General features: G+C 37.7%; 1 long non-coding RNA gene across 1 annotated transcript in view; it reads right to left on the bottom strand.

Annotated features, from left to right (window-relative positions):
• Positions 1–10,145, bottom strand: part of LOC116649717 — a 60,332-nt gene extending 50,187 nt beyond the window's left edge. Inside the window, exon 1 of the long non-coding RNA XR_004302724.1 lies at positions 9,797–10,145. This is a non-coding gene — a long non-coding RNA (uncharacterized LOC116649717). The remainder of the gene's footprint in view (positions 1–9,796) is intronic.
• Positions 10,146–15,579: the final 5,434 nt, after the last annotated feature.

Here is a 15,579-nt window from a genome sequence, read left to right as displayed (position 1 = left end):
CTCTCTATATATATATTTGCCCTTTTCTGGACAGTCTATATAAATGGAATCATACAATTTGTGTTCTTTTCTGTCTGACTTCTTTCACTAAGCATAATGTCTTTGAGGCTCATCCATGTTTAGTATCCACAAATACTTTGTTCCTCTTTATTACCAAATAGTATTCCATTTTATAGATATTTAAATATTGTTTATCCAGTTGATGAACATTTGGGTTGTTTCCAAGTTTTAGCTATTTTAAATAATGCTGCAAATACTCCCATACATTTATTTCTGTGGACCTACATTTTGCTGGGTCATATAGTAAATCTATATTTAACATTTTAAGAAACTACTAAATTGTTTTCCAAAGTGGCTGCACTCTTTACTTTCTCATAGCAATGTGTGAGAGTTCCAATTTTTCCATATTCTTACCAACTTTTGTTACCTTACTTTTTGATTATAGCTATCCTAGTTTGTGGGAAATGATATCTTATTGTGGGTTTTTAAAAATATTTTATTTATTTATTTGAGAGAGAGGGAGAGCATGAGCAGGGGGAGGGGTCGAGGGAGAGGGACAAGCAAACTTCCTGCTGAGTTGGGAGCCGGATACATGGCTCCATCTCAGGACTCTGAGATCAAGACCTGACCCAAGTCAGACCCTTAACTGACTGAGCCATCCAGGTGCCCCTTATTGTGGTTTTGATTTACATTTCCTGGTTAATGATGGAGCATCTTTTCAAGTGCTTATTGGCCATTTGTGCATCTTATTTGGAGAGATATCTACTCAAAGATTTTGCCCATTTTTAAATTGGGTTATTTGCCTTGTTCAAATTTATCTTTTTATAAGTGGATAGCAAATTATTCCAGAACCAGTTTCTGAAAAGGCTATTTCTTTCCTGTTAAATTTTCTTAATAAGTTTGTTGAAAAATAATTGACCACAATGTGAGGCCTTACTTCTGGGCTTTCAGTTCTATTCCACTGTCCTCTATTTCTATCCTTATACCAGAACACACTGTCTTAATTATTGTAGCTTTATAATAAGCTTCAAAATTTAGAATTGTGAGTCATTCCAATTTGATCCTCTTTTAAAATATTGTTTGGGCTATTCTGGATTCCTTAATGTCCATATGAATTTTAGGTGTAGCTGTTCAATTTCTGTTAAAAAGTCAGCTGGAGTTTTGATAATTGCGTTTAACCTATAGACCAATTTGGTGAGTATTGCCACCTTAAAAAATTCTGTTTCAATCCACAGACATAGGATATCTTTCCATTTATTTAGCTTTTCTTTAATTTCTTATGATGTTTTATAATTTTTCAATGAGCATGACTTGCACTTCTTTTATACAATTTTTCCTCAGTGTTTTGTCCTTCTGGATGCTTTTGTAAATGGAATTGTTATCCTAATTTATTTTTGGATTTTCATTGCTAGTGAATGTCCCTTTCTTTTGATCTACATTGTCATGTTTCAGATGCTCCATACTGGTTTCACTTTTTCTCTCTCTCAAAGTGAATTCTATTCATGGCATTTGTTAACACAGTTGGTGAAAAGCCTTTTTCCCAACAGCCTGAACTCCTGATTATGACCAAACCCCTATTTCAGCAGAGCAGAAGGCAAATTGTTTGCCCAACATAAGAAAGACAGCAACTATCTGTGAAATAATTTTTTTTAAATGATGCTAAACAACTCCCAATCCAGTTTATACTGGCAAGCATACATGCAAAAAAGGGACTTGACACATGGTTAAGGGACCAGAGACATTTAAATTCCCTAGCTTTTAGTTAATACACATGGGTTTGAAAAAAGTAAAAATTACTTAGAAGGAGGAAGTCCGCTGTTCTGGATGCTTCTCAAAAGAGCACATTCTTGATGCTACAGGTGGGTGGATGATGATGGGAATGTTATTTGGGAAAGCTTCCTCCTCTTCCTTCCTTCCTGTGAATGGACCTGAAGTGTTGCAACTCAGGGTATCTCCTCCCCTCTTTCCTTATTCTGCCTCGGGGGAGAGCAAACGACTCGTCATAAAGTTAAATCTGGGAAGAGTAATTGGGCCCTCTTTCTTCAGCTGCACTCTCTTCTTCCTGTTGAAAGTGCTTTGGCTACAGAGAGCACAAATCCTCCCCCACGCCCTAAGTTTGTTCTGGTCGGCCTCACGCGGAAGCTGCTGTGGGGTGGGGCCAGAGGGAATCAGCTGAATTCCACAGTTCAAGCCAAAAGCCAGTAAGAAAGGTAATATTTTGCCCTCTATATTTACTCTTTGTTTCATTTCTAATCCTTTTCATAATCTATGGATAAGAAATTCTGTTTTGACAGTCCCCTCAGAAATTCCAACAATAATAACAATAATGATAATAATAGCAGCTAATATTTATCAAATACTTCTTATATGTTTAAAATTTACAGATTAGTGGCATATTTGTAATATTTCTACTTAATAAGATTGCTATGATCCATTATACACATGGGGAAACATTTTTGAAGCACTGAAAGTTTAAGCAACTTGTTCACGGTGACAGAGCTAGTGATTACCAGAGCCAGGATATAAACCCAAGCAGTTTAGGTCAGCACCTGTACCCTTAACCACGCTCATACTCCTAAATGTACAATTCTCAAGTTTGCCAATAAGGAAACTGAGACACAGAGACGTTAAGTAATTTGCCCAGGTTTACACAGGAAAGAAATGCTGGAGCTAATAATGAAACTAACAGCTCCCACTCAACCTCTGAGTTCTGGTAGGTTTAGATCTTAAGGTTCTGAGTCCCAGAATAGACAGTGGGGGAGGCGAACTCCCTGAGGCTCTTAAAATGGTGATACAGAGAAAGAAACGAAGGCTCACAGATATTCTGTGTAGGTTTGCCCAAAGGAAGGTTACTGAGTGAGGATTCTCACCCAAGGCTCTGAGGCACTGATCTTATTTCTGTGGTCTCAACACTACGTACTTTCACATTCTTTCTTTTTTATTATTATTATTATTATTATTATGTTATGTTAATCACCATACATTACATCATTAGTTTTTGATGTACTGTTCCATGATTCATTGTTTGCGTATAACACCCAGTGCTCCATTCAGTACGTGCCGTTTTTAATACCCATCACCAGGCTAACCCATCCTCCCACCCTCCTCCCCTCTAGAACCCTCAGTTTGTTTCTCAGAGGTATTTTCACATTCTTAAAGTGTATCCTCTGTGACAAAAGGCCAGTTTAAATGAGGTTTTGTTTTTGCATTTGTGGGTAACAAGGATGAGATAACATTTGGAAATGATTTATTTTTAGGTTTATGTTTGGACTCTGTTTCTGACCTTGAGACAGAATGACCAGACTACTGCCTGGTTGCGCCAGAGTATTTAAGGATGCTCCAAGGTAAGAGGTGCATTGGGGTCATTGGCAGACTTGTACATACGTCCAAGCCCAAGGAGGTTCAGAAAGACAATGCTTGCTAACAGGCCCAGCTTATTATTGAAAAGTAGCCAGGTGCTCTTATACTTTAACTATTTGTATCTCTTGGCAGAGCCAAAGAAACATTTTCTGCTTTGGAAATCATCCAGAAATTGAAATGTCAAAGCAAAAAGATGAGAAGGAAGACATTATTCAGAGTGAATTTTCTCCTTTTAAAATATGTATGTGTTGGGTATGTGAAAATATATGACGGCAAATGTGCAATTCTAAATGAAGTGCAATGCTAACAAAATTCTATGGAATGGTTGCTGTAGAATTTGACCAAAGATCTATGGCTATTTTTGAGGAAGTAAATGTTATTTTTGTTTCCAAACTTTTATCTGTTGTTTGACAGACGCTGTGAAATATTTCTTTTATAAGTAGAAAATGTTTAAGAAGATTCTGTATCATCTATTTCTTTCAGTCATGACATTCTGTGGCTTCTCCTTTTTCTTCCTCCGTAGTGATAAGTTTCTGACTAGCATGCCCTCTCCCAAATCATTTTGAAGAATACAGCTAAGTCAAAGAAACATTTCATTTTCGGAAAAAACTAACTTGGCACTCAGATCAGCAGGGGCTACTCAGTTTCATTAAGATAATGAAAGAAGAGTATCTTTCCTGAAATTAGGTTTTAGAAATACCTTTTCTGATGTTGCTGTGTTCTTCATCATGCCTTGTGGTTATGCAATCCTTATTTTAAAGTAACTCGATGTGCTTTGCAAACATTTCATTACTCCTCCTAGGGTTTTGGTATTGACTTATAAATGGTGTGCCTTGGAAAAATTTTAAGTTATAAGAATAGTTGTTTCTTTCTACAAATCAACTACATCATATTGCATTTTCATTTTCTTGTTTAGAAAGAGAGTCATTCACAGTCCCATTGTAGTTTCAACCTCTGTGCTAAATCGACCATCAAACCATTAGCATGGAAATGAGATCATGTCACCCAGATGTACACTCCTCCTTATTAAGTCACTTTGTGGTTGGCTGTTTTTTCTTTAAATTATGAGATCCTTGTGGGAAAAGATGATGTTTTGTGTGTCTTATTTTGGATGTGTGGGGGCCGGTGGGGGGGGGTGAGAATGGGCGATCACCTGGTAGATTCGAAGGGGCTGCACATAGTTGGTGTAAACTTCTTCTGTTTTATAGAATTTTAAATTTAATTTTGTAAACTAAACTTTACTTAAATAGCAATTGGCCAAATTTAGAACAAAAGTGAGGTTTTTTTAAATTATAGTAATTATTGTAGTAGTACATGATTATTGTATGTAGTATTTTACTAAGTACGATATGTATGTACGAATATGTAACAAGGCACAGCAGATAAATTGTTCTCCCCCAAAAAGTTTTTAATATATTTTCAAGAACAAACTCTAAATACAAAGTGACACAGAAATAATTGATAAAATTGTGTACTAACAAATGAAAAGTTTAGATCCAATTACACATATGTTTTAACACGTGGAAAATATTTTAGACACACACACACGCACATACACACTAAGGAGCCTAAATGATGTAGAAGTGGTTCAGAAGACTTCTCTGTAAAGATCTTCTGATTTGTGGGACTGATTGCATGTGGAAAATATAAAGCCTTTTTTATTTATTCACTTATTTAACTCATGAGCATCTACTCTGTATTAGCTTTGTCCTAAATGCTAGAAAACAAAGTCCCTCCCCTGAATTGTGGTGTGTTGCTGAAGATAGACATGCAGACAAGAAATTATGATATGCTATTATGAGTGTTCCTCTGAGAATAAAAAGGAAGGTCACTTAGGCCAGCATGCTCAGCTGGCCCTATGGAAAGATCCTTTGGTCTGTGGTGGTTAAAACTGGTTTGTGGAGCTTTTGAGAAGGAGGGGAGTTGGGGTTAAATTAGATACAGAGCAACTAAGTAGGAGGCCATTGCTGCTATTCAGGCAGTTGATGAATGAAGATTGTCTGATGTTAGGTAGTAACAGTAAAACCAAAAATTTCACAGATCCACCAGAGACAAAGAAATAGCCTATTGATGCCTACCATGGTACAATGAAAATATTGATAACCAAAGTAAAGCTCAGCTCTTCGTTAACCATAGATCCCAGAGGGTGGACTCATAACCTTGAAGACCCTTTCTGTGAGCTTCTGAAAGGTGTGAGAAGAAATGATTCCTTCTTTAAATACAAACAAACAGGTTCTATTATGTGCAGGCATTCTTTGTTTCTGGTAATCAAAATGCCACACCAGACACAATTCTAGACCTCCGTAAGTCTTTTGAGGGAGGAAGCGCTATAAAAAGAAATATGTCACATAAAATAATTAACCTGTCAAAATTATGTTAAGGAAAAATCACTACAAGAACACAGAGTTTGAAGTAATTAATGCTGATAGGGAAGAGGCTTGGGGATGGAGGTATAGCTACCAAGAGGTCTACGCTGGTATTGGTACTTAACAGCTCATCAGAGAGAGGTGTACCCAAACATGAGGCTGAGGTGAGAAGGAGTCTTGGTGGGTGGGTGATGAGAACAACTTTCCAGAATTCCTGAGAATTCCAGAGTGTAGTTCTGAAGTGATAACTAAATACTTGTCTATCCTTTACCATTCTTGGTTTATTATTTACATATTTGGGTCCACTGAAAGCAGAATTAGGTTTTATACCAATATTATAATTGTAGTTCACTTAATTTTTTTTTGGTTACTCGTGTTTCAGTATAGGTATAAAATGTATACAACGAGGTACATATAGGGCACAGATCATCAGTGTCCTGCTTAATGATGTTTTACATACGTATACACCCTTAACGCAGTCACTCCCATTCAGATAGAGAAGATCTCCGTCACCCAGAAGGTTTTCTCATTCTTGTTTGCATCAATACCACTCCAGCCCGACTGCACAGGAGGAGGTTTATCACCATACATTAGCTTTGCCAATTTTTGAACTCTCTAGAAATGGAACCAGAGAAGTAGTATTTACTTTCGTGCCTGGTTTATTTCACTCAGCATAACATTTATGGGAATTATCCATGATTTTATGTGTATTTCTTGTTTTGTAGTATTTCATTACTGGAATCTTGCTGATTCCAATGATTTTATTTGTCCACTCTCCTATTGGGCATTTAGGGTATTTTTGAATAATGTTGCTATAAACACTTACACATTTCTCCTGAGCCATTTGCTTTTAAATACTGCAGCATAGACATTGTGGTACTTAATACGTATTAATGGGTGTCAGGCAGTCTACATGTTAGGGGCTGTCAATTGCTGTAATCAGGGATTCACATCTCTGGCATTACCTCTGATCCTTTAATCAGAATGGCTCCATTTTAGAAGCACCTACTTCTGAAGTCCATGTACTGCATTACTTAAGGCATTGAACAATTGAATTCTTGATACAGGGATTTGCTGCTGAAATTAGTGGTTTGCCAGTTCACATAACGAATGTTAGAAATGGGATCTCATTGATGAAATCAGTGAAAATAAAGATAAGAAGATTAGCTCAAACATTTTAGACACGCTGTCCACATTAATTGAGCAGGATATATGAATCTAGCAAACCGCGTGGCCTATGTGCTTGAGAGGGGTGCTGAAAACCTTGATTCTGAAAGAATCCTTTCTCCATCTATTGGCACGGAGGATTTTGGTTGGCTGATGATAATTATAAGCCACTTCTCAGTGTATAGAATATTGCATCTAGAATATAATTATATTTGCCTCAAGTCAACTGTTCATGCAATATCAGTTCAGTGCCTAAAAACAAAAAGAGAGAGAGAGAAGGAGATGGGCATCTATCAAACTGACAGAAGAGGTTATGTAAATTATTTTCTTCCTTCTTCTAAAGAATATTTATTCCATAAATGTTGGTATGTGGTAAAATTTGCTCTGAGATTTGTTTCATTATAACCTGCTAGTGTGTTGGTGGGAAGTAGATAATGTCACCTTCCTCTAATTTTCCATAACCCTGATTCACCAAAAGCTCCTTAAAATTGTGCATGACCAATTTGTTTTAGGTAGTATAGTAGATAGAGTATTGGCTTCATTTCTCCACTCTTCCAGGGATAGGAAGATACAGGGCAGAGTGGAGTTTCACTAGTTTGATCTCCTCTCCTTGATTTTGGGCTCTCCAAGTGTTTGATTTAGTCAGTGAGATGCTGGAAGACTTTATGAATGCAAAGCCTTTAAAATGCCAGCCCCATGAGAAGAATCACACCCCAGATAGCCCATTGGTCCCGAGAGAGAGCAGTAAGGAGCAGAACCCTCTTAGTAATATCAACTTGAGGCAAAACTTCCCTCATGACCTGCAGATCTATGAGAGTAAGGGATTGTAAGTAACTGAATTTTGTTCTTTTTTTAAAAAAAGAGTTTATTTATTAGAGAGCGAGCGAGAGGGAGAGTACAAGCAGGGGGAGGAGCAGAGGGAGAGGGAGGACCCAGGGGCCCCGAGTTCATGTTGTCACTTTATGGAGTCAGGATTATTAAGGTATAATATTGTTGCAGTAAGTAAATTCACCCTTTTGAAGTGTAGTGTTTATGGATTTTGAAAATGTACACAGTCACGTAATCACCATCACAATCAACATATAGAAAGAACATTTCTATCACCACAAAAAGCTCTCTCATGTTTAGACAATCATTTCCCTTCACTCTCAGTCCCGGCAACCATTGATTGGTTTTCTGTCCCTTGTGGTTTTGACTTTTCCAAACCGTCACTGCCATGAAAATGAAAGTACATAGTATGAGGACTTTTTTTTTTTAGTTTGGCTTTTTTACATTTAGTACAATGCATTGGAGATTCATCTATATTGTTGCATTTATTAGTGGTGTGTTCTTTTGGATTTCTGAGTAGAATCCTGTTGTATGCATTTATGAGTTTGTTTTTCCATTCAGCAGTTGATAGATATTTGAATTATTTCCATTTTTGGAATGTTAAGAATAAAACCAGTTAGAAATATTTACATGCAGGTTCTTGGGAGGACATACAATTTTATTTCTTTTGAGTAATATCTGGGAGCAGAATTACTGAGTTGTTTATTAAGTGTATGTTTAACTTTATAAGAAAACTCCTAAACTGTTTTCCATAGTGTTAGTACCATTTTTACATTCTACCAAAAATGTATGAAAGTTCCAGTTACTCTACACCTTCAGCAATTTTTGGTACTTTCAGGTTTGGATTTTTCTTTTTTTTTGGTTGTTTGTTCTTGTTTTGGTTTATTTAGCCATTGCTATAGGTGTGAAGAGGTATGTCACTGTGGTTTTAGTTTAGATTTCTCTAATTAGTGATGTTGAGCTTCTTTTCATGTATTTATTTGCCATCTATATTTAAAGTTTTAATCTTCTTTGGTGAAATATTTATTAAAGTCTTTTGCCTATTTTTTAATTGGGTTGTTTGTTTCCTTCTTGTTTTGTGAGTTCTTTATATATTCCAAATACCAGTCCGTTATCAGATATATGTTTTACAAATATGGGCCAAAAAAAAAAAAATAGGAAGATGTCATGTTGGGGGAATAAACAATAATATGATTACTGACTGGCAATTTATACCTCAGAATACACCAACATGTGGGAATCATCAATCGGCTGTTCTCTTGGAGCCATCTCCTGTATGATGGAAGGGTCCATATTTCATCCTCTTCCTTACCTTTTATTCAACTTTAAAAACATTAGCAGTGCAGAGCAGCATGACACACTTAACTGCAGATGATCACGAGGTTCAGTTTTTATGCATGTTAAATGACACTTAGCAACCGCTCTTTTGTCAGCTATTGCTTCAAAGAGATGGCTTTCTCCAACATCATTTTTTTCGCTGTTGCTTAGCAACACTGCTTATTTCACTAGCAAGTTACCTACGATGGATATTGACCTGAACAGAAACACATCCTCAAACAATAGAGGACACAAAAGGGGGAGACTTTGTTCTGGTTTCCTAGCTTGGTTTCAGGGCTAGCACATGGCCCTTACTGTTAATGATATTAACATAAAAGTTAACCATTTTGTTTCACTTTTGATAACATGTTTTTTTGTATTGATGCTGATTATTTTGCTCCAGCAGCTATATGCCAGCATCTAAATTTCTTATGAAGAACCTCTCTGTGGCTTTCTTCCAGCTGATTTTCAAACAGGAAAATAATCTATTATTTAAAGTATGTTGAAATAGTTTGGCTTTACTTGAAAACTCTTCTAATTGCAATCAAAATATTAGGAAAGAGTGTCATAAAATTGTGTCTGTACACTTGAAAAATTGAACATACTAACTTGAAATGATACGACATATTCAATAACATTTTGGAATGTGGTGCTATGCCCTGCTGGCTGCATACTCTGTAGTCATTCCTCCCATCCTCAGGATTTCTTTCTTGCTGACTTACCTCCCATTACAGTAGCTAAAAATATTGAATAGTCACCTTGCTAGCTTCCATTGCAGTAGGACATCAGAACGTGACTCAGTCCTGGCCACAGGGATCTGAGGGAGAAGGATGACTCAGCCTCTGAGATATGATTTCTTCCTTAAAATAAACACAGGAGGAAAACTTCCTCTGCCCTTGGACACTGTTACTCCACGTCCTTCCAGGAAATATGGCAACCATCTTGCAGCTATAAAGTGATAAGCCTAAAGGTTATCAACGGAAAAAAAGTTTAAGTGAATCAAATAGAGTTCAGAAACTTTATTCATCTGATAAGCATGAGGGAGTATCTGAGGAGTGGCTGACTCCCCAAGTCAAAGTGGGATTGTAGTTTTATGGGCTGAGAAGAAGAGGCATGGGTCCTGGTGGTTTGGGTCAGGTAGCTGTTTTCACTGGATTGATTGGAGACTTCTTCTTCTTCTCCTCCTCCTCCTCCTCCTCCCCCTCCTCCTCCCCCTCCCCCTCCTCCTCTTCCTCTTCCTCTTTCTTGGGATCTTTGGTGAAATCCAAGAAGAGTGCTTTTGAGAGCTGTTTTTATAGGCTTTGTGGCTACTCTATTAGTTAACCTTCAGGAGAGAGAGGGAAGGAACTAACTAACTAACTAAATACATAAATAAAGAGTGAAAGAAAGAGAGGGAAAAAGCTAGGAGACTAATGAGGCAAGGGAAACTGAGTTTGCTCTATTGTGTCTTCTACTTTAATCCTCTTACAAGATCAAGCCAATATATCAAAGATGGTGAAGCAGAACAATGAGTCCTGGTGACATTGCATAACAACTGGACCAACATTGGAGCCAGAAAGAGCCTTAAAAGGATGCATCTGATTAGCCTCATTGAGGATAATCTCCCTATCTGAAAATTAACTGATTTGGGATGCAAATTACATCTACAAAATCCCTTCAAAGAGCAACTAGATTCCTGTTTTATTGAATAAATGGGAGAAGATGAGTGTATGTCAGGGGCTAGGAATCTTGAGGGTGATCTTGTGATTCTGCCTATCATATAAAGCATTAAAATCTTAGAAGAAATTTTAGTGTATATATATAGCAACCTGGGTTGGTTGGAACAGCTAGCAACCTAGGTGTTCAGGATATAGTTTTATTATAAATATTTATTATGAAAATTTTCAAGCCTTTCAATGTTACAAGATTTTGCTAAACAGTCATATACTCACTACTTAGACCTACAATTAACAATTGTTATATCAACATCTATCCTTTACATAAATGATAAAACATTTGTTTTGTCAATATTTGTCTATCCATTCCTTTATTCATCCATTAATTCATTTTATATTTTCAGTGCATCTCAAAGGAACTTGAATGCATCAACATATCTCCTAAATATTTCAGCGTGTAAATTGTTAATTAGAATTCCATATTTGCTAGGGTTTTCTTTTGATGTATCAAATTTGCATACAATGAATACACAAACCTTAATTGTACCATTTGCTAAGGATTTTTTTTCTAATATCCCTCCCCCAACTTTATGGAGGTATCATTACATATAAAATTTAGCCAGTTTAAGTGTATAGTTTGAGGAGTTTTGACAAATATACAAACTCATGTAAGCCTCACCGCAACTAAGATAGAGAACATTCCATCATCCCCAAAGTTTCCTCTTGTTCATTTGCCCTCACCCTGGCCCCAGGCAATCACTCAAAAAATGTTTAGCCAAAATAATGAATAATTGTTATATAGTAAAGATAATAAAAGTCCATAAACAATAGATTAAAAAAATATTAACAACAAAGACAGAAAAGCAGACCAGCCAAATAGAAGACAAATCGGCAGATATGAAATTTTCAAGAAACATCTAATTAAATGGCCCAAAGATACTCAGTCTTCTTAGTAGTCAGGAAAATACAAGTCCAAACAAAAATAAAGTTACTTTTTTACCTATCACAATGTAAGGGCATAAAATCAGCTGTATTTCTAATGTTGAGAAGGTGGGGAAATGATAAAATGTAAATCATTATAGACCTTTGACAAAATAATCAATCTGGTGATAGCCATTAGAATTAAATCTACCAGCTAAGATGGCCTTATGTTTCCCTCAGCTTGATTGAACTTTAGACAGCTCTCTTCCTGTCTCCTGGCTCCTGACCTCCTTTTCACTGTGGCCCTTACCAAATCCAGATGGCCTAATGGCTGAGGTCCCTATTCTCTTAGAGCATTTACTTTAGAAAACTTGTAACTGTAAATCTTTCTCTGTCCCTCTGAGGTGTAAATCTTTTCAAAAGTCTGGTCAGTTTTATAACCCAGGACTATCGTTCCCAAGGACCTGGGAGCCATACTTTTGAAATGTACTCATCTAGGAAGATAGTGCTCCTATCCCTTAATCTCTGTGTGATGGTAGGAACCTAATTTCATGAGTGCCTTGCTTCAAGTTGTAAAGCTATCTCCTCCCATGAAGATATGAGGACTGAGTACTTTTCCATTGGGTAAAGCTAATGAGCAAACACAGATGGCCAATGATTCCTGTAGTCCCATCCCAGCTCTTGAACACTCCTTTTATTTCAGCAGAATTGAGCTGACTTAGTTGTGTTCTCTCTCCCCTGTTGCAACAGCCTTGAATAAGACTTGAATAAAGTCTTCACTGTCTGATTAGCTTTGTCCAGTGCAGTTTTTGCTTTAACACTACACACACCCTTCAATCTGGCAATCCCACTGCTGGGAATCTGTCCCTTAAAAACAAAAGCATGGGGCGCCTGGGTGGCTCAGTTGGTTAAGCGACTGCCTTCGGCTCAGGTCATGATCCCGGAGTCCCAGGATCGAGTCCCGCATTGGGCTCCCTGCTCAGCAGGGAGTCTGCTTCTCCCTCTGACCCTTCCCCCTCTCGTGCTCTCTCTCCCAGTCTCTCTCTCAAATGAATAAATAAAATCTTTAAAAAAAAAAAAAACAAAAAAAACAAAAGCATGGAATTTACTTAACACTGGTTACCTCGGAATGAATGGAACAAGATGATAGAAAATAAAACAAACAAACAAACTATAGAATCATGTCTTTACTGAAAGAGCATATATAATATGGTTCTCTTTATATAAACTTGTATGTATATGTATATAAATGCATAAAGAGATGCTGAAAAGAATGTTAAAAAATAAACTAAATGAGCATTAAAATTAAAATAATGAAATATACCTTGACACCCTTCCATGGGTTTTAAATGATTATTCCCTGCTTCTGTTTTTAAAGTGCTGTTTACTATAATTTATCATAGAGATTTTTATATTGAATAATATTAATTTACTTATGTGTCTATTTCCATCACTAGCATACAACACTCTTCTAAGCAGAGAGTCTGTCATTTATTTAACTATCTCAAGCAGTTAACATGATATATACAATCTGTTAAATGGTCAAAACATGATTGGATTTGAATGAAGTCGATACCAAAATAATTTTAGGATGACATGAGTGGAATAAGGAGATAAAATGAATCTTTAGAAAGTGGTGGGATTAGAGATTTTTCTCAACATATTAAAGTTGCCTGTACTATAAGGCATAATAATACTTTTTAGTCAGTTTAACAAACTTCAGATTTGGATGTGTGTGCCCTACTATTCATTGTCCAAGAGATCCAGCTGGATAAATTCAGGTCCTATTCTTGGGGAATTAATGCGCTCATGGGTATGCAAACATTGAAGTAGTATACAGCCTAATAAGTGCAACATTAGAAGTAGCTATCAGGATATTACAAGGTTAAAATGAAATATCTCATGTCAAAACACTCTATAAGATTCACAGAATTCTATGTGTTTTAGGCTTTTCACAGTATTATTATCATTTGTATATATTTCTAATCTCCTCTGTTAAAATATAAACTGGACTAGCCAGTCACAGTGTCTTAGTTCTGTTTCCTCTTCAGTGCCTTGCACAGTTTCTTGCTGCAGTGGGCATTCCAAAGTCCAGATGAATGCATAAATGAATTAATGAATGGTCGTCATTCATTCAGCAGTGGCTTTCAAACACTAATGTATATCAGGTAAGCCTGCAGAGATTTTGATTTAGTTGATCGGGTAGTAAGGGCCAGGAAATCTATGTTTAGCACTTAAGTTAATTCTGATGTATCTGATGTACAGACCACACACTGAGAAATTCTAGCAAAGACTGTAAGGTTTTGGTCCACTTCATTATCTTGTCTGATTTTGAAAAGCAAAGATATTCAGGAATAAACACTGTGCCTGAGCTCTTCCACTCTTTTTCTCCAACTGGGGCACATCTACAATATATGCTGGTAAGCTCTATAAATCATGTGTAGTATATATTCTGAACATTAGAAAATAATTGATTCAAAAGCCTTCTAGATTATCAAAGACCTCAAAGGCTTAAACCATATTATAACAAAGGTTCTGGCACCACAGGTAAAAATTATCTTATGTTTTGAGGGGGGAGGAGCAAGACAGCAGAGGAGTAGGAGACCTAAATTTCGTCTGGTCCCAGGAATTCAGCTAGATAGGTATCAAACCATTCTGAACACCTACGAACTCAACAGGAGATCGAAAAAAAGAATAGCAGCAACTCTTTGAACAGAAAAGCGACCACTTTCTGGAAGGTGGGACGTGCGGAGAAGTGAATCCGAGGCGATATATGGGAAGATAGATGGAGGGAGGAGGGAGCCTCCATCAGCCGATACTGGCAAGTGATAGAGCCGCAGAGCACAAAATCGGAACTTTTAGAAGTCTGCTCCGCTGAGGGACGTCGCTCCAGTGGCTAAGCGGGGGGTGGAACCCTTGATGGGACAGTGTGGTCTCAGGACCCTCGGGGTCACAGAAAGACCAGGGGTGCCTGGGTGCGGCAGAGCTCCCAGGTATCAGAGCAGGGAAGCTGGCTGCAGAGACAGAGCGGAGGCGCGGGCTCTCAGCTTGGGGTTGCCATAAACCGTGATCCGCGGCACAGTCGGGCCACTGCTCCTCCAGCAGGGACCCAACAAGCGGCAGATCTGGGGAGACTCCCCTTCCTCCCCTGGGAGGAGCGGCGTGGAAGCACACTGCAGGGATCTGCTGGGTGTAGGGACTCCACACGGGGTTGTGTGCCAGAGATAGAAATGCTTGGTCACAGACTGGGTGAGCACGGAGTGCGGCCAGAGACCGGGGAGACGGGAGTGACTCACTGCTTTTCTCTGGGGGCGCACTGAGGAGTGGGGCCCTGAGTTCTCAGCTCCTCTGGGGTGGAGATTGGGAGGCTGCCATTTTCACTCTTGGCCTCCAAAGCTGTACGGAAAGCTTGCAGGGAACAAAAGCTCCCGAGAGCAAACCCGAGCAGATTACTTAGCCTACCCCTGGCAAGGGTGGGGCAATTCCACCTCTGGCAAAGACATTTGAGAACCACAGGCCCCTCCCCCAGGAGATCAGCAAGAACAGCCAGCCAAGACCAAGTTTATCGATCAATGAGAATGGCAGAACTCCAGCACTAGGGGAATACTGCACATAGAATTCATGGCTTTTTTACCATGATTCTTTAGTCTTTCAAAGTTAATTTTTTAATTTTCTTTTTCTTTTTTTTTGGAATTTTTCTTTTTCCCTTTTTCAACCAACATCTTATCAATCCCTTTTTTAAAAATCTTTTTTATTTTTCACTTTTAGAGTCATATTCTATTCCTTCATAGTAGTCAATCTCATTTTTGGTATGTATATAAGTTGTTCTCTCTTTAAAATTTTGGGAAACAGTTTCTTCTAACAGACCAAAATATACCCTAAATCTCTAGTGTATGGCTTTGTTCTAGTCTCCTGCCTGATCACATTTTCTCCCCTTTTTTTTTAATTCCTCTTTTTTTTTTTTT

This window comes from Phoca vitulina, unplaced genomic scaffold, assembly GCF_004348235.1.
Source record: "Phoca vitulina isolate PV1807 unplaced genomic scaffold, GSC_HSeal_1.0 scaffold49, whole genome shotgun sequence".
Lineage (NCBI taxonomy): Eukaryota > Metazoa > Chordata > Mammalia > Carnivora > Phocidae > Phoca > Phoca vitulina.
This window is presented reverse-complemented; position numbering and strand designations above follow the sequence as displayed.